Source organism: Anas platyrhynchos, chromosome 3 (genome assembly GCF_047663525.1).
Source record: "Anas platyrhynchos isolate ZD024472 breed Pekin duck chromosome 3, IASCAAS_PekinDuck_T2T, whole genome shotgun sequence".
Taxonomy (NCBI): Eukaryota; Metazoa; Chordata; class Aves; order Anseriformes; family Anatidae; genus Anas; species Anas platyrhynchos.
Window position 1 is genome coordinate 30,477,726 of NC_092589.1, and position 22,687 is coordinate 30,500,412.

Sequence of the window (22,687 nt, forward strand, 5' to 3'; positions counted from 1 at the left end):
CAGCTGCTTAAACCATTTCGCTACAAGGCTGCTTTGCCTTAATAAAAAAAAAAAAAAAAAAAAAAAAAAAAAAATCCCTTCTGTCAAGTCTAAAAAGCAGCATAATGTTAAGCAAGCTAAAGCCACAGCACAGCTGCAAACGGGCAGACACATTGACAGCTCCTCCCTTAACAAAGCCCTGTGAATTGAAGGGGGTTCATCTGAGGCTCACACAGTAATTAGTATAAAAAAGTCCGACAGCCTCTATTATGCTAGGAAAAAAAAACTGGACAGAACTGGGCTGCTGTTTTGCGTCAAGAGTTCTGCTGCAGAGTAGATAAATCATGTTGGGTTTTTTTCCTCTCTTTTTAAAGACAGTAATAAGGAGGATGAGAGAAGCTAATTTGAAAACTTGGACACAGTAATTGTACCATATGGTGAGCATTTATCCCTTCTGAAATACACGCTAACAGTCACTTACATGCACAGTGCTTTGTTTTACAGTTGTTATTCTCTCTACCATATTCATAAAATGGATCTGAATATCCGATACTCCAGAGAAGTTGTGTGTAATTAGCAACAAAACTGCCTGAGCTTAATATATTGGCCTACCGTAGCAATCTAGTTAATTGCAGAAAATCCCATGCCCCCAAATTTAAATAGTGTCCACTTCAAGGATTTTTTTTTTTTATTTCTGTCAAACTGGCTAAATATCATACATAATAAGGTTCAGAGAAGTAATTTATTGACACCAGTACTCCTTGATACAGTTGACTCTAAAATGCACAAGCAGGACACATTTCCCTTGTCATCCGTGTAGGAGAAGAGAGAGGAATTAATTCAAGAAGCATTTAAGGGAAACCCCAAAACACTTAAGTTCCATCCTACTTGGTAAAGGAATTGCTCCATAAACTTAACATGCTGAAACTAAACTTCGGAGTGTGGCATGGCAGGGAGACATAGACTTCAAGTCCACCCCCCCGTTTTCGTCCCCTATTTTCTTCCTGATCGTATTTTCCAGTATTTTTGTTAGTAATTCAAACACTTCATTCACAAGAATCTTCAAAATCATGAAAATATACCATTCAACCCTCTGGGTCTGCTCACTCTTTGCCACACACTTCCACCTTTTCACCCTGCTTATGCCACCAAATCAGATGGAAAGCACAGAAGATAAGGAACCAGCTGAACTAAGCTGGGAAAATGTAGGTTTCTTTATTTAAAGAAAACGCTGTATTTCAGTGGCAAGACCAATAAATCTTAGAGGTGCTGTTTATAGAAAATGAAATGTAGTGAACTTCCAAGCAAGGAAAATAAAATTTGCAGAGGAAAAGACGCAAATTTGATGAAAAATTAACCAGACACAAAGTCTGCAACTGAGGATCCTGGTATTTGCAAAGAACCAGAAGGGTGTCTTTCTATTAGCCTTCACCTCAGAAGACAACAACAGAAATCTTCTTTGTGCCTTTCCAGGTAACAGACAAATATTTTCACTGCCTCTAGATCAAAAATGAGGTATTTGAGCAGCTTGCTAGGGGCTAAGGTGTCTTAGGGCAATGAACAGAGAAGAACTCCCTCCCCCAAAGAAGAACCAAAAACCAAAATTTCAAGTCAATTGGCTGGATGGTAATCTAAGAAAACTGTTTATAATTCTGTTTTTAATCATACTCTTAACTAATGCAAACTGACAGAAGATAAACAAAGCAGCACTGCCTTTCAGTAGAAAAATCATGCCCATCGTACCTAAGGGATTTCTTCTAAAACGTCAAGAAAATAAAATGGACAAAGACTAACTGACACAATTTATTTCAACTTCTAAAAAGCATTTAATAAGTCTAAAGAAACAGTAGCTCTGTGGAGAAGAAAAAAAAAAGCTGTGTGGTAAAACAAAATAGAAATGGGAAACTGGGTAAAAGAAAGACGGCTAAGCAGGATCATATGGTCAAACTTCAATTACTAATGCTCTATAGTTCTTTTATAGGAACATTTTTAGTTAATATGTACATCAGTGACCTGGAATCACCACTGTACGTACTGCAAGGCAGTAAAACTGTTCAAGACTACTAAGAATGTGAAGCATTTCTGAGTGGCAATGCTATTCCAGTGAGCTGAGATGAAAAGCACTGAAGAATTACTGAAATTAATAAATACAGGAACAATCTTCAATACTCATACAAGGTGTATAGTTTTAAATTAACCACCAATTAATGTAACCATTGCTTAAGTGTGCAGCTTTGTAAAGAAAGAATATCAAATGTTATCATTTTAAAGGTACACAACTTTAGGAACACTGAAAATATTATCATTTCATGATAAACAATTACAGTTCTGCTGACTATATTTAAAAATAATAATAATTACAAGAGAACTGAAGGGCTTCAGAGACAAAATACACCAAAACCAACCAAACAAAAAAATCACCGGAGTTACAGAGGAGAGGAGAGAATGACTAGATTAGGCTTCACTTTCAAAGAAAGGTCTATGGCTATAGGATTTAATGTTACAAATGACCAACAGCAGAATACCAGTTATCTGAAAAGAACGAATTTTCAGAAGGGTTCAAGAGTGGATTTTCAAGCATCCAGCACCTACAGTTACAGCTGAAGTCTGCACCATTACAATGCAGCCACTCAGCACCCAGTATCTCTTCGCACCTTTAGAAAAATCAAGCCTCTCCTTCAGTGCTGTAAGGAATCTTCAAACTCGTGTGGACACTTTTTTTTTTTTTTTGAAAGGAAGTCTCACGTTGAGGAAATTGGAGTAAACATTCGACAGAGGCAGATTGTTCCTTTTAACTGCGATGTATTTCTGTCCTATTGCGAATCTGCTACTCAGCCAGACAGTGCTGACAGCAAATGAAAGTCCCAGTCCTTGGCCACTTTGGGTCATTTTATGTGCAACCTACCACCAGCACAACGTGCTTGGGATAGCAAGGAATATGTGTGAAGGAAGTGTGCTGTGCACCCCATGTCCCACTTCACTGTGTCAGCTGAGCCAGCCCATGCAGCTGAGACACAGCTACAAAATCATCTCACCAGAAGCACACCCAAAAAAAAAAAAAAAAAAAAAGTTTTGACCTATTTCAGCTCACTGTATAACGAGTATTTGCACAAAGGAGAAACAGGGGAACAATAGGCTGGAGGCATGAAAGATGCAAGGGAAAAGAGGAGGCATCAGCATGAACTTCTGAAAGATTAATGATTTATTGGAGTGCTGGTCTACCACGTGACCACGTGATTGCAATTCTTGTTTTCCAGTTAAGCTACAAAAGCAGGTTTGAATGATTCAAATTTCCAAGATCAACTGCATCATTAAGCAATGATGCTACCGCTGACACAATGTTAATCCAAGAAATTCCCTAATACAACTTCACATTTTATATAAACAAAGTCTATTCTGACCTGTGTCAGAATATATCCTGACAACCTTATTCATACGTGTATATACAAAAATTATAGATAAAAAATTTTGTTAGCTTTAAAGAGTATGCACGAATCCTTCTACTCAGGCAAATAACTGAAAATTCACTTAAAATTCTCAATGTGAAAAATCACTTGAAATAAAGTACTTTGACATGTATTTGTGAAGTAGCAATTACAATTTAATGATGTCAACAAAATCTTAGCAACACAGAGATCCCAGTGCAAATTGATATTTTGAGTTAGCCATGCAGTAATTCCTATACTAGAAACAGCACAAAGAAGATGAGAACTTGGTCAGTAACATATTTTCTTAAACTTGCAGACTATAATTAATGCAATCGAAACTATATGTATATAAAAAAAAAAAACCTCCAGTTTTTAACCACAGGATTCTACATATTTCTAAAATATTTAACTGCCTTAGAATGAATAAAACTGCTCCTAACACCCACATATGAATCACAATACAGTTTAATTTTAATATACATATTTTACAATATTTTATCTTGCATGATTTTGTTATATTACAATTGGAATAAAGGTTCAGGCAAGTGAAATGCTTGTAAAGGCTTAGTTTTTCCACTCCTCTGAATTAAAAGAAAGCTTTGCTCGTGAGCAGAAATGTGAAATTCTTGAACCTGCAGTTTTACTAGTACAAAAATTTTGCCTCATTTTCAAACACTCTTTTTGAACGTTTTAAAAACAGAGCTTTTAACTAGGAACCCCCAAATTCCAGCCCCAAGGTGGAACTGAAAAATGACTGAGCTAGGTAAGACACATAAATTTAACTAACCAAATGTGGTAAACTCAGGATAATGTTTGTTACTGTTTTTCACTAACATGCACATCTTGTGGTTTCTCTACTACAAGTATATGTTTTTTTCTAATCTGAATTACTGAACGGTTTTTACTGATTTAGCCTCCAAAATAATTTTGACACTAAGGGTAATCTAATATTTTATCAGACTACCTGAAATAGATCCCGGCAAACTCAAATTATTTTATTCAATGCCAAAGGCAAACTTTATACAAGAGAAAACTGTGATAATCTCTTCCTAAAACTGGCCTTCCTGAAATTCAGACTGATTATATATACAGTTATTAACTGACACCAAATATTTAACATTTGTGACACCAAAATAATAGGGATCAATAAGGAACTGTAATCTTCCAAAATATATTTGCATTAATATTAAATTAACAAAACCAATTTGGTATGGTTTTAGTGGATTTTTTTTTCCTCTAGAAAGCAAATAGCACAATTTTCTAATTAATAAAAACAAAATGGAAACTGACTTACAACACTGACTTCAAAATCCTTGTGATAGTCTGTACTGGTGATGTCACAAATGCTGTCACATCTGAGCGGGTATTGTCTGTAGAAGGTTCAGAAACGTCCATTTTAATCAAAACATTTATTAGAGGTAGTTGTGTATTTTGTTTTTATTTTAATGAATTACAGAGTTCTCTAAAGAATCATGGTTGCAGCTCCCTTTAAAAAATAGTAGATTAAATAGTCTATGTATCTGAAATACACTATCAGGATCTGATCTATAATGGATGTAGAAAATCATGTAAGAATGAGGGGAAACCTATACTTTATGCTTCCATCAGGCTTTAATAATGATGTTCACATAACATTGATGTAACATTCACATCTTCTCCTTTGCTTGAAACGTCCTACAAATTTTAACTTCCTCAGAGTACTATAATGCTAATGATAAAGTATTATAAACCTTTCAACTTCATTGTACTTTGGAGAAAAATATTTTCTTCTATCTTCCCCACTCCAAAACACTAACTACTCAATTACTTTTCTTACATCTGGGTGTTAACAGAGCACCTGAGTCAAGAAATCCTCACTTTAGTGGTCAGTCCAAACACCCAGAAAAAAAATTTAGAGGCAGAGTTTTAAAAAGATGGGGATATTTGTTCACTTAGATTAAGGTTTTAGGCAACTGAAAAAAAAAACTTGCTTCTCTCCCTTTTCGCTGTGCAGCTGGGAAACATGGCACCACCAGAAGTGCCATGCTGCCCTTTGGGAATGGATTCCAACTGTGCAGGTGCCTGAAGAACTCGTAAACATTCACCTTGGTATGTAGAGAACAGAAATAGTAAGATTCATTTGATACAAGCCACCTATATTCTATAAGCATTTTTACATGACCCCAGTAAACTTCATCAAATGAAGAAAAAGCCTTGCCAAGAAAAGCTTGCAAGTGAGAAAAAGAGATTTAGATACAGAACTTCTTAAAACATCTTTTAAAATTTTGTATTTATGAGTTAAAAACTGGAACAAATGACGACGGAATAAATCTATTCTTCTACCTAGTATTTCAAAGAGAAACAAATCTAATACCAGAATTAGGTATGAGGACATATGGGCAGTCTATCACCTGACTACCAAACAACCGTACTAAAGCTCACACATGTTTGTTAATCCCAAGAGGTAAAACGTTGCTTTGTCTTCTGGGGGTCGTGCTGCAGATGAGTGCCCGTTATGATGCTGATGCATTTTTCTGTGCTAAGATCCCAAGGGAATTTGAGTTCACCATCAGTGAAACAGACAGAATTTTTTCATCTCCTCTGTCCTAAAAGTCTTCCATTTTTTTGTTTATCAAGTGTGCATATAAGAATAGCAAGTAGCAGCAGCACAGCTGAAACAGTTTCAACAAAAGCTTGTCTTCTGACTGCCTACACTTTAATTCAGTTAAATTTTATACCAAGACTATTTAGTTTTCAGTGACAGCTTGATCTTGTACCAACAGATCACATGTTTGATAGGGAATGACTGAAATTTAGTGACATGATTATTGGTTACAGACAGCAAGCCCTCTCCAGACAATCTGAGATGATTAAGGGGAGGGCCATTTCCCAGAGATCTGGCTATTCTCTGATGTACTTTTTATCTCTGTACGGAGCAGAATAAGGTCGGACCAAGTGATCAAGAATGAGTAAACTATAGAAACACTCTGGCCCCCTAGAAGCTTTCATTCTCTTGAAATAAGTCTGTTCGCAGATTCCTCCAGTTCCAACCATACACCTCAGAAAAGTGCAGATGCTGTTTTTGTAGGGTTTGGCGTGTGTTTTTTTCCTCACCCTTTGGATCCTGCAGCCCATTGGTTTTACTGATCTGATATACCAGTTGTGCAGCTCACTTGTACAACACGAAGAAAAAAGGGGGGGGGGGGGGGGGGGAGTTGGAGAAGAGGGAGAAGGAGGGGGATATCAAATGGGGAGGTGAGAGAAGGAATAGGACAGTGTCCCATCAAATCATATCACTGACCCCATCAGCCTGGAAGTCATGTTCTTACTGGAATCTGCATGAAGTGGCCACAGGCATGCGTTCCAGACAGGGTTTAGCTCAACCTCCTCCTTCATTCATTAGCAGCATCTGCTAGATACGATGAAGAGTAGAAAGAAAACAACCTCTGGATACTGTTCTAAAAATTTCCCCCTCTCTCTGGCACATTAGGCATCTGTTTAAATGCTGTATTCATGTGGGTAACAAGTAGGACGGCTGCATGACTATCTATTGTTAATTGTACATGCACCAAAGCACAAGACATGTATCTTCTTACTGTGGCCTCTGTTTGCAAAAGGATGATCGTGCTGCCCAGTTGCATCCTTTACACACGTTTGCTCCTTATGGTAGGAAAAGTGCAGAAACAGTAATAACCTCTGCCTTCATTCAAGGAGAATGAACAGTGGCTTAAATGAAACTTTTAGTCTCTCTCTCTCTCTCAAAATCTGTATTTGTGCTACCACCAACACAACGTTTTAATTCTTAACCCAGCAACACTCCGCACACTACAGGAAGTAACACTGCATTGTCGTTAAACACCGCCAATTACATAATTTAGCAAACGAATATTAAGAAATTACTTGATTATCACAAACACATGCCGTCATGGAGAAAAGTACAAAGGATCAATGGGTTTAACTCAGTGGAACAGAAAGCAGAGAAGCACAGCAAGGGAAGTATGTAGACACTACATTCATTGAGAGACCTCTAACTAACAATAATATTGAGCACAAAGGCACTAAACTGATTCCAAAAGCAGTACCCAGCCAAGAAGGACTATGAAACTCACTAGGAACTACAGTAAATTTATTTTTTAATATTGACACAGTGCGTGTCAACAGGCACCTCAGCAAAGAGCAACTGGATCTGAATAATATTCTGAACAGGTCTCGGACAAATTCTTAACAAGCTCATGTTTCATTACCACCCTGAATTTCTTGTGCTCAAACCTGTATAGGACACTCTGTGATTTTTACTCATGGTATCATATATTTTAAGACAAAAAAGAATATCTGATCATTTCAGTCTAACCTCTTCATGAAAACAACAGGCTAAAGATTTTCTCTGTTATGTATATATTGGTAATGTTGGTTCTCTAAGTGCGTATCTCATGCACTATCTTGTTTTGATGCTGTCAAAACACTTTCCTTAGTATTTTTCCAGTCTTCCTCATAGTCACCCGCATCTTCATTCTGAATACATCTGGATTCAACACTCAGTCATGCGGTCCCAATATCCTTACCCTGCTACATTAGAGAGCTCTTTGCCCCATTCTTATGTCCAAGCAATTGGATACTTCTCAATATCTGCACAGGTTTCCTCACTCTTATGCTCTAAAGCAATTCTCTCAACACTGAAAACAATCTTTCCTCTCTACTATTTTTTTCCCAGATTTAAATACTCATTTTAATATTAAATATTAAAAGAGAAACTGGAACGGAACTCCAATCAGCTGGGAAAAAGCCAGCACATTGGCTATGAAAGGAAAGCCTGCCTCACCGACCTGATGGAGTTCAATAAGGAGGTGATAAACATGAGGGTAAAAAGCACCCAGTAGACATAATGTGTTTAACGAGGTTCCTCCCCAAATACAGTTAAAGAAACTACATTGCACAGGACTGGTGGAGGGTTTTTTTATACAGTCTGAAAATTGGCTAAGGAACAGGAAACAAAACATAAGGCTTAACGGCCTCTTTTCAGCATGAGAAAGACAGACAGTAGGTCCCACAGGGATCCATGCTGGGATCATTTTTATTCAACATCTTAATCAATGGACGTTGGTATGATCCATGAACTCTTAAAGTTTACAGGTAACATCATGCTGCAGTAGACAGTCAAATATCATGTCAGTGGCATGAAACAAAAAAGAAAAAGACGGACCTCACAAAATTGAGCTGGCAAAGGTGAAAATGAACAGCAGGTATAAAATGTTGGATAATGTATATATAAAAAAATAATCTAAACCATGCATCGCAACATTTATCTTAGAGTGAGGAAGTACAGTTTAGGAGAGTCCTGGAGTCACTGCTGACAGCTTTATGAAAACATAAGTTCATGTACAGCAGCAGCCAAAAAAAAAAAAAAAAAAAGCTGACAAAATGTTGGGCATTTCTAAAAGGATACTGTGAAGAGAACGGATGTCATTTTGCTGACACAGAAAACACTGCTGTGCCCACATCTTCATTAACCTGCACAGTCTGGTCTCCACATCTCATGAAGGATGCAGTGCAATTGCAAAAAAAAAAAAAAAAAAAAAAGAAAAATAGACATAGAGAGAAGGACAACCAAAAGGATCCAGGGGATGGAGCAGCTGCCTTTTCTAAGAGAGGATTAAGAAGCAGGGACTTCTCAGTTTAGAGAGGAGATGTTTGAGGGGTTATGGCTGACATTTACAAAATCAAAAGGCCATAAATAAGTGCAGAGTTGTCATTCACCCAATACCACAATACAAGAACTAGGGCACCTGGCAAAGCTACCAGGAGATACACTGAAAATGTGGAAGAAAACCTTTTATGGAAGCCTTTTTTTTTTTAAATGTACTTCTGAAACTTACTGCCACAGGGAGCTGCAGAGCCAGACTGTATTGGGATGTTCAAAAAGTTTAAATTCATGGACAACGGATTCATACATGGATACTACACAGATGACACAGGGATGTACATTACTAATACAACAGTTCTGGACACTGGGAAAACGCAAGGGGAATGAATGGCAAGAACATAGCCAAGTTTTCAGGCTCTCCTTGAACAGCATCTCCTTTGCTACAGGCAGATTACTGGGCTAGATGGGACAGTGGTATGACTCAGATATAGTTTGACCATTTCTTATTTTATTTTTACTCTCTGCTGTAACATGAAGAACAGATGTGATCACTTCCTCTTTTTCATTTAGCTTCAGTAATTACAATTCATTCAACCTATACTCATAAAACACTGATCACTCTCATTGCTGGTCTCTGTTAATAGTCTTTATGATCTTGAACTGCAGCACCCAGAAATGGACACAGTTGACAACTGAGACTTAAAGTGCTCAGTGGAGCTGAAAGATGTTTCTCACAGGCTCTGAAACTGTGTATGCATGCCTGTGTTTGCCTTCTTCGGAACACTGAGATATAATTATTATCCAGACTGTGATCCATGGTACCTACTGGTACCTTTTCTTTCTGAAGCACTTGTTCTCCATCTGTTCTTTTGTAAAGTTGATCATTCTAGTGTTTGTGTCAAACTTGCTCCCCCGAATAGCTTCTAGCTCCTCACAACCACATCTCGACATTATTGATGTTCTAAATACCAATCCTATCTTCCAACACACCTGCAGTCCCTTTTGCCTTGGAGGCACCTGAAGACATTAATAACCATTCTCTTCTCCATTAAGCACCTCAGCAATGAAAGTACTGCCTAGGCAGAATGCATGACAGAGCCTAGCAGATTTCTATTCCATATTTACTTCAATTTTGATAGAGAGCATTTAATAAATGCTCAGCACAGTTGTTGTGTTTTTTTAAACCATTTTTGCTGCTAGAAACAAAGCTCAGTTATTTCATTTAATCGCTGCATCTCATTTCCTTATGAAAATGTTATTCACAGATATCAGAAGCATAACTAAATCCAAGATACAACATCCCAAGCTTCTCTCCTATGCACAAAGATTGCTACCTTGTCAGTAAAAGGAAATTTGATTAGTTTGATGCAATTTAACCTTGCCAAACCCACAGTGACTCATCTCATTATTTTCTAGATGTTCATAAATAGTCTACTTATTCTAGTATTTTCCTTTCTGTTAAATCGATGTCAAGCATTTTGCCCTATTAAAACACATTTTATTTGAACATAAAATACACGAAAAGCAATCCGGGTAACTTTCATGGTGTTATTTATTATATTAGTCTGTGATCTCTAAATGTTATCATAGACGATTTCGTAATTGTTTTCTTAAGTGCTGAACCTGCCAAAGAGAGACAGGTGTAAAACTGATCGCTGCAGGATACAAATAGAGTATCATCGCATACCTTCATCTCCCAAATTTTTAGACATACCTTCCAGTCTGACTTCAGGCAGAAAGTGAGTTGTATAGGAATACCAAAGAAAAAGAGGGAATCCAGCTTACCATCATAAAAATATGAAAGAAGAAACAAAAAACCCAGTCCAGTCTCAAAAGAGGCAAAGTATTTACTGGAAGTCTTACTCCTTTGTGTACAAGAGGCCTCATGACCGATCTTTAACTCTGACATGAACACATCACGGTAAGAGTGTTCCAGAATAATGGCATAATTAACTCAAAATGCCCACTGCAAATATAAAAGAAAAACACCTTCAAATATTCAACAAATAGCACCTTGCCACAACTATTGTTATCTGCTGCTGCCAATCAGTATTGTTATGGTTGTACAAAGACTCCAGTGCACCAGACTGTCGCTAATTATGTATATTCAAGTGATTAGCAAGCACTTGTTGCCTCGTTCACACCACCCTCCAAACAGCAGCCTTTGAGAGGAGAATAGACTGCAAATTTATTGAGAGAACACTGTTAATCCTTTGGGGAGAATGTAAATGTAAACAGGACTACTCTATATCAAGGTGCTTTGACAACAAAAATCATCTGCATAAACACATGCTCAACAACAAACAGGTGTTCTATTTCACAACTAGCGCCCATTTGATGCTTTCAAGTAAGCATTATGCACAAACTGTTAGAAGTACTTTGAAACCAGCTGCAATTACTATAATTAGCTGTTTTCCTACACTTTGGGTATTTTTTTTTCCTGTACCTGTTCAGCATTGTGTTGGTTGCAATCTGCAAGCTCAAGTGAAACTGAGGTTCTAGCCTCTTGTTTAAAGATTACAATCCTTTCAGTTCAGCATGAACTATGATAAGTTCATATTTATCATTAAAGTGCCACCAGTTATAAGATGATGTTTGCATAAAATAACTTAGCAGTCCTACAAATGTCAGGTCACTCATGTAACACTCATCATGAGTAGGAAAACAAGGACAACTGCCAAAATAGCACCATAAAAATAGTAAGCCTTCAATGTTCAGGATTTCCCTTTTTAACAGAAATGTTCCCAGGAACTAACGAGATTTATTTTTAATAACAAGAACTTTACTTCTAGCTTTATCAGACAATGGGTGGTGAGAAGTCCTGATTGTAGACAGCTAACTCCTCAGAACATGCTTCAAGTAAATGTTTAAAATAATTATCTAGAGAGAAATCACGTGCTTCCTTAACTTTAATGAAGAAAAAAATAATACATACAAAGCACCTCTACGTGTTATAATAATTATTTAAATAATTATTTAAGTATCTGACCATTCCTGCCTCAGCCTTTCATGGCATCTGCACAGCCTTCGGTTTTCAGCAGTTCCAAATTTTCTGCTGCAGTGATGTATTTCTACAGGTGAGTTCAACACGAACAATGAATAAATCTAGTTGCCTCATCTCCAAAGTCAAATCCTAATGTGCTAATTTCATAAGCTTGGCTGTGCCACCTATAGATAGCTAAAATCTGATTCTCCTACCCTATGATTTGCCAGATTTTAACGACTGAACAGAATAATTCCATATTCAGCATCTGCTGAGGGATGATTTTTTTTTCACAAATGAAAAGCTTAGCAAGCAAAGACTGGGACTGCCCAGGGAGTAAGAACACAGCTGGGAAGAAGGGCTAAAGATGATAAATACACAGTACTAAGATAAGGACAGGCTACAGGAGACTGAAAGAAAGAGTCTCTTTCACCTTGTGTGAAACAGGCAGGAAAATCTGTCATCATCAGAATGCAGCACCTTTCCAAGTCAGGAAGACAGCCTTCTGTTGACAAGTTAATTTGACATCCTCCACCAATATCAAAATATACCTGAGGTCCCTCTAATGCTTCTCCATCTGTAATAGAGAAGTTCTATTTTGGGGATGTCCACAATGGGTGATCTACAGAGTTCTCTAATTTTTTCTACAATGTCCACTGTTTTCATTCCAGCAGCGTCTGCTCAGCTGGAAATGATACGATAGCTTCAGCTCATTTGGGCCAGCCAAGCAATACGACACCGTACTCATAGCAGTTATTCCCTAAGAGAACAAAAGAACGAGTAAAGATATTAATAAATGTTGTAATATCACAAGACCTCCCACAAAAATGCAGGGAGCATCGTATGTCTGGAAAATTCCAGGCAAAACTAATTCTGGGGGTTCTTCCAGAGACACATCACCCTTTGATTAGCCCAGAGGACAACAAGCCAACCATGGCTTGCAGTTGGCCCATTAGCTCATATGGCACGCATTGAAAATCTACACTAAATCACTAAATCTACAGCTTATGTATTTAAATGCAAAGGAACACCAGAGAATGTTGTCTTGCATTAATGTAATCTTTGTGATTTGTATTCCTAGTTCTTACACTGCAATCGAAAACCAAATTTCACAATGCAGTCACAGCTTGCCACCGAAAAAATGCAACCACTCCATAGCACCAACCATTCTTTTGACCTGCAGTCAGGTAATCCGAGGAGCTAGATCAGGAGAAAGGAAGCAATTACATCTTTCTGTTTCAGGGCATTTTTTTTCTGCTGGTTTAATATGTTGCTCCAACACTGCTTGCTTAGATGAACACTGCTGGTAGGGCAAAAGATATTGCAGAAATGCATATGCAAAGGTTGCAGTGAGCAGCCCACTCCCTCCCATTCTAAAGAGAACCACATATTAGTTTAGCTAATCTATTGTAATCTGTCTCATTATATGAACAGATATGTAATGATTTAAAACAGCCCATTTTTACTTCAAAATCTGAAGGGCTAAGAGTTCGTAATTTGTTGCAGAATTTCTAATGGGAATGGTAACTTCTACAGTCACCACAAGAAGGGGTTGGAAGGGGCAAATGAACAGCTGTGGGATGCTTAAACAGCTCTAAATAGATGTGCGAATATAGTTCAGTTATTGTCAAATAAGTCAACTATATGCTAAGCAAAATATACAGCTATAAGGATGTTTACTGCTCATTCATGTCATCGTCACCACACATAAAGATACATGCAGACACGTCCACTTTGGTTTGTTTGCTTAAGACTCTCTGCTAGACACAAAGGGAACTAATTAAGAGAAATAACTGTATTGAATCCAAACATAAGGAGGGGTATAAGAGCCTGGTATCCTATTTACACACACAAGTGTGTACGGTTTCTGGGTTTCAAGTGAAAACGTGAGAGAGAAAAAAAAGAATAGTATATAATGGAACGTTTCTGTAGAGGTCACTATCAGTATTTGCACATTGTTTGATATTAAAGTTGTATAAACTAGCAACATCCTGAAAAATTTATGCATGTGTTTACATTTACAGGATATATATTTAAGCATGCATACGAGATCAATATGAAATCACTCCGAAGAAACACTCTGAAATCACAAGTTTTAAATGAATCAAAGAAAAAACAATGATACTATTCAGCCATGGGTTTCAAAGAAGAAAGAAACGTAATTTTAACGAGACCCTTTTGAGCTTTACAGCAGTACAGTTACCTCTAATTTACTGCTTTTCATAACACTCCTCTCAAGAAACATTTTTTTCCATGAATGCTGCATCTAGATCTTCTTTCTTTTTTTTTTTTTTTCTTCCATGTGTTCTAGTGAAAGGTGAGATCTTCCTAAAGACAGTCAGGCAGATGAAAAGGACAGAATATTTTGTACCAAGCTGATGTCCTGAGCTAGTGCTCCAAGCAAGTCTCATAACAGACTATGGTTTTGAGATTATATTTTTCCTGCAAAACAAATATAGCAATTACAAATGCATTGTATTTGAGTTGGTCAGATCTAACTGCCTCAAGAAGACTTTAGTCATCTTTAGGATGAACCAGTTGCTCCTTTCAAATGCTCATGTAAGCAAGCAGAGGGTGAAGTCTTAATGGGAAGATGAATCCTACCTTTCAGAACTCTAAAGAATACTTTGATAGCTAGTATTCATCAGGAGTAAACAGGTAAGTGGCTAGTACAGGCCAAAGCATCACACCTACACAGGCCTTGCATGTATTTTCAATATTATTTTGAAGCCTTCCTGTTAAGATGAGCTAATTTGCAATGACAGAAATTATGGTATTTATTAGTATGCTAACCAGCAAAGCATGGACAATCCAACTGTGCTAAGTACTCTCCACATGTAGGCCATGGTCGTGGATATAACCTGTAAGCTTTGACAACTAAACTTTAGCCAAAGAAGTGAGAGGTGTAAGTGGTAAGGAAAGGAAAATCTCCTATCGGAAGGTCTGCCTTCTGTGACAAGGACTTCATAGACGTCGTGTACATGACTCTACTGCAAAGCTGAAACGCTCCAGGGCTGCTATGAGAGGAGATCCAAAGAGCTGCAGCAAAAAGACTGGTTGACAGAGCAAGCATCACTAGTGAGAGCAGTCAGACACCAGTCCAGTTTTGGAAATGACTACCAGTGAACAAAGTTAGTATGAGCAGTTAAAATGGTCAATAGAAACAACCTGACATAGATGCAGCCTTCAAATCAGTACTCTGGAGCATTAAAACCCATACAATAGTGACTACCCTAAGTTACAACAGTTTATACAATCTGGCAACTGGGGACAATAAAACACCCCGGCACTAGGTAGGACTACTCTACCAACAGCAAACTGAATGGAATACAACTAGAGGAATGGGATTAGTGGCTGGCTATTTTGGCAAGCCCTCGTATCTGTAAGAGATTTGGGTCAGGACTACTGCCAGCATGTTTGGGGGATGAATACTGATGCTGTTATGATTCTGTTTTCAGTGGTTCAGACCTCCCAAACTGATCTTCCATCATGTTTTCCTCGTGTTTATTGACCTTCTGTGATGGGGAAATTAATGCTTACAGACCACACCTAGGAAACATAATTCAGTATTCTGGTTTCTTAAGAAAGAAATTAAGTTGGGGATGTATAAGCTTTCCATTAGGACCCCTCAAACACATAACAACAGGGTTTTGGCAAAGAATTGCATACTTCCTCAAAGACCAAGCTTCTAGAAAGAATACACTCTCCTGCAAAAACTTGTGCTGATAAGTTGTGTTCTCTGGATGCCTCCATAACCCATTCCTACTAATTTCCTGCAAAAACAAAACAAGATCGTATGCTAACAGAAAACATACATGTGCTTTGAAATCCTTCTTCAGCATACTGGGTGAAAGCACTCCACCAGTTTGCTGCTTGACAAATAAGCAACATGTACTTGTTGGAACAGTATTTAAAAGGGGTGAGACAGCAGCACATACAAATATTTAAAATAAGTACACTTTCAAAAGTGGTTTGTTAAACAGGGCCATATTATAACTAAAACAATATAACACATTTACAACTAAGCCTGACTAAACAAAAACGATTATGCCAAAATATCCACAGCAGCGCTAGCACGTTGTAACGGAGTGGAGCCCCCTATGTTTTTATGGAACTTTCACAACCCTCACCCTACGTTTATATGGTACTTTCACAACCCTAACACAGCGTAATGCTGTTGCCGCTCTCACATCCAGTTCCCAGGGAGGTAGAGGCCTGCAGGCAGCCCTGAGTATGCTACTGCCCGAGCATGATGTCACTGTGGTGCCGCCGGAGGGGAACAGTCAGTACCAGGAAGCGCCAAACCCCCTCATTGTGCGCCGGAATCGGCGCAGGGATGGATGCAGGTTGTAAATCTGGACGCGGACCAGCCAGATTTCAGATCACAGCTTCACTCTGGGAGGCAGTTGAAGCAATAAGCAGAACGTCCACTTCTGTTACATGCGATGTTTCAAATGTAAACATTAACTCTGCAGCTGAATTCCCAGTCTACACTACCATAAATACAAAGAAGAAATACAAATAGCTGACCTCTAGTAAAGCTAATAAATCCCTAAGTGTTGATTCCCAAATACTTTCAGATAATTCTCTTCCCCTCTTCCACAAAATACCTTTGGAGTGACATCACTACAGTTTTAAACAGCAAACTACATTTATGACCCTGAGAAGTTAAACAGAAGGAGGAAACAACGAATGAGATCATCTAGAGGGGTGTGGGGGGGGGATGTTTCTTTTCACAAATTACCGCCACTTTTTTTTTTTTTTTAATTTTTACTTTAAAAAAAATTTGCATCCTAAAGCTTTTCTCAGTCTCTCCATTATGTAACAGTTCTTTAGGAAACCGCCAGCTACCCTGACAACTGGGATGTTTTGCCAGAACGGCTTTGTCTAAATCCTAAAGCAGTACTTGGCTATGCACTGAGCCCAGTGGCTGCCTGTGATCTGAATGCCAATGAGGAGCACTGCCCCTCTTGTCTGACAAGTCAGAGACTTAAAGGTCTATTTGAGGTCAGCAAACTGTCTGGGCTACTTTCGTAAGCTTGAGAGACTGAGAAACACAGCCAACAACATATCCTTTCCTTTGAGTGCCACACTGGGCAAAGAGCATTTAATGCACAATTGTCATTACATTTTATTTTAAGTAGCAAAGAATACATATTCTTCATCTTTTGTTTCTGTTTGCTTTGGTGCCTATCTTGAATTCCCAGGATCATCAATGAAATTCAACCCCCTAGTGGACAGGTAGAAATGAAGACTGATTCACGTTTACTTTAAGATCAAATAAACTTGCATATCTCAAAATTGAAGTAACAAGATTACTGCAATTAATACCAACACACAGATTGTATCCAGTTTAATATATGCTAACTCTGGTGTACTGGCTTTATACCATTCAAATCCCTAGCTTTCCTTATAGTCCCCATTCAATCAAGCCCTGTATCGCACACTTAAAACTACTATTTTTTGTTGCACATCATGAGAAATAGTGTAGCAGGCCAAAAAGTGCTCAAAAATCTCTTTGCCCAGATTTGTTACAAACATCTTGAAATTCTCTTTTTTGACACTTACAACAGATCTTTTAAGATGGCAATGGGTACATAATCCATCAACATCAGTAGTTATGAGGCAGCAGTAACTTCCAATCTTTTACATCATTTCTACTTTTGGCGGCAGAGCCATAATTATCTGCTAGTTGCACAGAATGTTAACTTACTCTCTTACTATTGCTTTTGATGTAAACAGTGAAAAAAAATGAGACCTACAATGCATGCCACCTTTTTCACCAATACTATAGCTGAATCTATGAGTATTAATAATTTTCTGATCTAAAAATTTGGACAATTCAAATTTCTATTTTCAAATTTACCACCTTTCATTTGTAATTGGAAATTTAAGCTTCAATTTTTTTGAAGGAAAATTTAACTTCAAACACTCTGAATTCTTAGATATGAGGATATCTCATAAACCCGAAAAGGAAGGGATGCCTTGATTTCTAGGATGATGCAACTACATTTCACACAATGAAACATGTTGTTCACACAGCAAAAATAACTGGTAACAACATGTTTTCATGCATGTTTACTAAAATTCTGCATTAGAAGGTATTTATTATATAGAACTACATGAGATGAGGTGACAGAAAACTGTAACGTATCCACTGATTTCTAGAAGGAATTCCCATTTTAGACAGAAGAGTTCAAAAATTAATGAAAAAATTGCAAAGTTGCTCATTAACTTGTCAGACAAAACTGCAAACTAAGGAAGAAGCAGTTAAGAGAATAGCTTTGCTAAAAGCAAGGTTACTTCTCCCACTGAGAAAGGGTGCTAATATGTTTTTGAACTTGCAAACTATTCCACGTATAGCTACATTAAAAAAAGAATTTTTGGTGATATATTTTGGGCATACGATCTTGAGGGGGAGGTTGCCTTTTCACTTTATTTTACCTACAGTAATTCATTCATTCTGGATGTTCCCTGTGAGCATGGAAAACTAGTATGGAGTAACCGTTGCATATATGATAAAACAAAATTGTGTGATATTTGTAAATATAAATACAATATATTTATAAATATATATATATGTGTGTATATTTAAAACTGCATTAAAATAATTAAAGAAGATCTAGGTTATAAGCTGTACCTTTTTAGGAAATAATTTAGTAAGGCATATCTCATGTTCTTTTCAATCCATTACCTTTATTACCATACATCATTTTTTCTCAAATGTCCAAGTGTTCACCTGAATTCCTGGCAGGTAAGGGCATTACATAGATACATTCCTATAAAAACTTAAACAAAATTCACTGAAAATATTCCCAAGTCTGCCTCCCAACTTCTCAGTCAGGCTCCCAGTATTTCTATCACAAATGTCTACGAAGCAAGGGGTTTCAACATCAGTAAGTTAGACTCTCTGAAGTATCTAGCTTTGACATGAGACATCCCCAGAATATTGATTATGACCCTCCAAAGTGATCAAGGTCTTGTGTGACTGTGGAAAACTAAACCTTTTCTAGCAAGTTTCACAAACTTATAAAGAGCAGGAGTAAGTTCATGGAAAAAAAATAATAGTCAATAAACCTTGCATCACTTCGTGACCCCAACTATTCAAAGTCTTCAGCCATGCTTTCAGTATTGCTGAAATGCACATGCTTGACACCCCTACCATAGCGATGTGCACCTCCAGGCTGACGGTCGGCTGATTAAGCCACTAGCTGACAGGCACTGGAATACAGTCCCAGAGGAAATTCAAAGCTTTCTCCACAGTTTGAGACAACCACTTCAGTTCCCTGGTGCTCGTCTTGGAGTAGATTCCTCATGAGTTTCAGCCACGTGGATTTTCAAAGTTTGTCAGCTTCTGTTTCTTAGACCAGGACTGTACTACTAATTTATCTTATCCCCTGCTTGTGGCTGGTATCAGAAAAAGCCATATATTAAGTGAAATCTATTAAGAAGAATACCACGATAAAATTAACTGTCCATTTCCATTTTCTTCTTTCATCTTCTCTCCCAGAATCCATGCAGCATCATAGTGGTCATGAAAGTAACAATTTTACATACTGACTGCACTTACAACACTTAGTACATGGCCACAACCTTCATATTCATAGCAGACCAAATCATTGTGCTCAGCACTACACAACAGCAGCTGGAACATACAACAGTTTCAGAAGGATGCCAACTAGCAACATATCGCTATGTATGAAATACAGAGGCCATGCGAGTTTGACAAAGTCTCACAGTTACAGTAGATTTTACTTGTCGTTCCCAAACAGATTTTTACTTTTTTGGGGATACTTATCACAATAAATAGTTATATATTGACCACAGCAGAATAGCAGTTTGCAATGTGATCATATATAGGGAAGTAACTTTATTTGAGGAACTTAATCACTCTTTTAGGAAATTAGAAACAAAATATGTTTTTGAAAATCCCTTTTCTTCCCTCCTCACTTCTCCAGTTTGTAACATTCTGTAATTTTATTTCAGGTTCTGTTCTTAAACTCCAATCTTCTTTCACTCACTTTGTGAAAGTGCAGAGCTACTGTATTGTCAAGAATTTTAACAATTCTCTCTAAAAAAAAATCAAACCCAAACCCATTCAAGCCTACAAACTAAAGAGACTTGTAATCTTTAGAATATAAAAAGCCAACATGCCATGTTTTCTTCCAACATGAAAGAAGTCCACTTCATGATTAAAAAAAAAAAAAAAAAAGGAAGGAAAAAAAAACCTTGGCCACAATGTATGACATATATATGAGCAAAAGGATCTCCTCAGATTTTTAGTTCATAGTGGCATCGCCTTCCCTATCTTTTGCTAAAAGCTCTACATACAACAAGGAAAAAAAAAAAAAAAAAAAAAAAGAAGGTATAAAGCAGAACAGCTCATATAAAGATGTGTTTCTGAACTATTGCAAGGTTTTGAGATCAGGTGAGAAAGTCTTGTATTTTTTGACAAGCAAATTCCATAAGCATCCATTTCTCCTCTCTGACCTTTTTCCACTAGCCTGTGTATGTACACTTGCCCTGCCGCCTCCTCAGGCAGAGGACTTTCGCTTTAAAAAGATTACTACACATTTACAAGCTTGATCATGTTTTTTGAGGATTTTTGCCCAAGTGGCTGTGCTAAAAAAAGCTATAAACTTCATTAAGTTCATACACTAACCTATGAAATCAGACCAAATGGTTTAACAATTCTTGCTAAAATACAAATGAGGTAAGTAATGTAAAAAGTAACAGCTTTCCTTCAAAGTGAACATCCTTTGGTGTCCAACAATGCTTTCAAACCTTTAGCCTCTGTGAAATAATGGTCTAACTTTCTGCTTTGAATTTGCTAATAAGTCAAGAAGTGCTACCTTGGCAATTTCTCCTGAGCAATTCTGATTCCTCCTGCAATATCTAGTTTGAAGTAATTTTGGTTTCTCTGAGCTCTAAACGAGAACCAGAAAACTGAAAATTAAAATCTTAGTATCTGTATTGAGCAAATTAGTATAACCTATTCTTGAGAACAGAAATAGCGGGTAGAGATTTAAATATGACAAAACTATCAAAACAGCTTTTGTAAAAATAAATTGTACCTTAAATCAGTGTTGCTTTCCTTTTAAAGTTAATAAATATTTTGATCAGAAAAAAATCCAATTGATACAGACTACTTCAGTTTCCAAACAACATTTGGCAATATCCATTTAAAAAAAAAAAAAAAAGGCTACTAAAAAACCTACTCCCCACAAGATAAAAGGGATGATCTTCTCACCAATAAATAAATAAATAAATAAAATATATGCAAAATTGTCAGTTTTCACAATGAAAGGAGGGTCATCAGTGGAGACGCGCAGTGACCTACCTTGAGTTTGACATAGAGATAAATGACTGGGAAAAGAAGATATGGTGTGTGAGGGTGTGGTAAATCAAAACTGGTGATGAGAAAAGATGTTCTGCCTAGTAAAGAGGAAAGCCAATTGTAATGAACCATAGAAAGACTTCAGACAACATCTTTCCCTATTCTTTATACTTCTCCCGAGCATCACCTAACATCACAGGTTATACATCAGACTGGCCACTGGGGCTATTCTTACTTCTTTCTTAACCTACATGTTCATTCCATAGGTATAATCAAATTGAATTGATAATAAGCTCCTGAATCAGCACAACCATACGTGTGTTCCAGGACTTTGGCTGTCTCAAGATTTAGTCTGGAGATGGATTTTGTTAAATAGTTTGTGTTTGCTTCCAAGTGGCTTCTCCTGAATCATTCTTCTAGACAGGGTTTTCTGTTCAATATTAAAACATCGTAGAGAGTCTTTCTTAGGCATCCAAGAGGCCAACTCTGATTTCTGAGGTGTAATTTCTTCCCAGAAATTTGTTTTGATAGTTTTGTCATATTTATATATCTTTCTCAAGTCTCTCTCAAATTCTGATCCCTGCGTACATGAACGTCTCTAAAACCTGGGACACAGAAGCAAGGTCTCAAAACTTAGAACTACGTTTCAGACATTTTTGGATACAGGTGCTATAAACACGAGTGCTGTGTATTTCAAAGAATTTCAAAAACAGAGATAGATAGACAGATGAAGATTTTTTTCTGATGTCAATCCTAGCTCTTGCATATTGTTTTAGTGCGAGCTGACCACACTCAAGCCATATTTGCTTTGACATGCAATTTTCAAATTAAAACAGATGTCCAAATTTCATATTTGTTGCATCAAACAGGTAGTTACACTGAGACCACATACTCTAGTACACAGCAGAAAGTAAAATCTACAGATGAGATGAATTTCATTATCTGACCAATATAAGAGCATCCTTGCGAAACAGATTATATATAGTGAGGTGGGGAGAGACAGAGGAAAGAAAACACTGATACATTTAGGATTGAAAAAGAACCTCTGCAGTTTCATTTTATTGATGACTAATTCACTATCCACAGAGTTCCAGTATAAATATCATCATCTTTATAAACAACTATGAGCACAGTTAAAATTAGTAATATAATGACCATTCTAGATTTCTAGGTCATGTTCCATTTTCGTAGCTCTCAACTTCATCTTCCTAAACAGAGACATCATTATTTGAGAAACTCCCTTAAAACCAAGGGCTGATCCCAAGAGAGCAGGACATTGATAATCTTAACTTTGAAGTACAGCATCATTAAAATAACTAAAAGGAAACAGAACAGATCAT

General features: G+C 37.2%; 1 protein-coding gene across 3 annotated transcripts in view; it reads right to left on the bottom strand.

Moving 5' to 3' along the window:
- The window catches only part of AKT3 (AKT serine/threonine kinase 3), a 152,896-nt gene that overhangs the window by 83,162 nt on the left and 47,047 nt on the right, over positions 1-22,687 (bottom strand). Inside the window, exon 2 of one of the 3 annotated variants that reach the window (XM_021271259.4) lies at positions 4,702-4,777. The exons of the other annotated variants lie outside the window; for them this stretch is intronic. The gene's annotated coding sequence lies outside the window, so the exon portion shown is untranslated. The remainder of the gene's footprint in view (positions 1-4,701; positions 4,778-22,687) is intronic. 3 annotated transcript variants of the gene reach the window in all.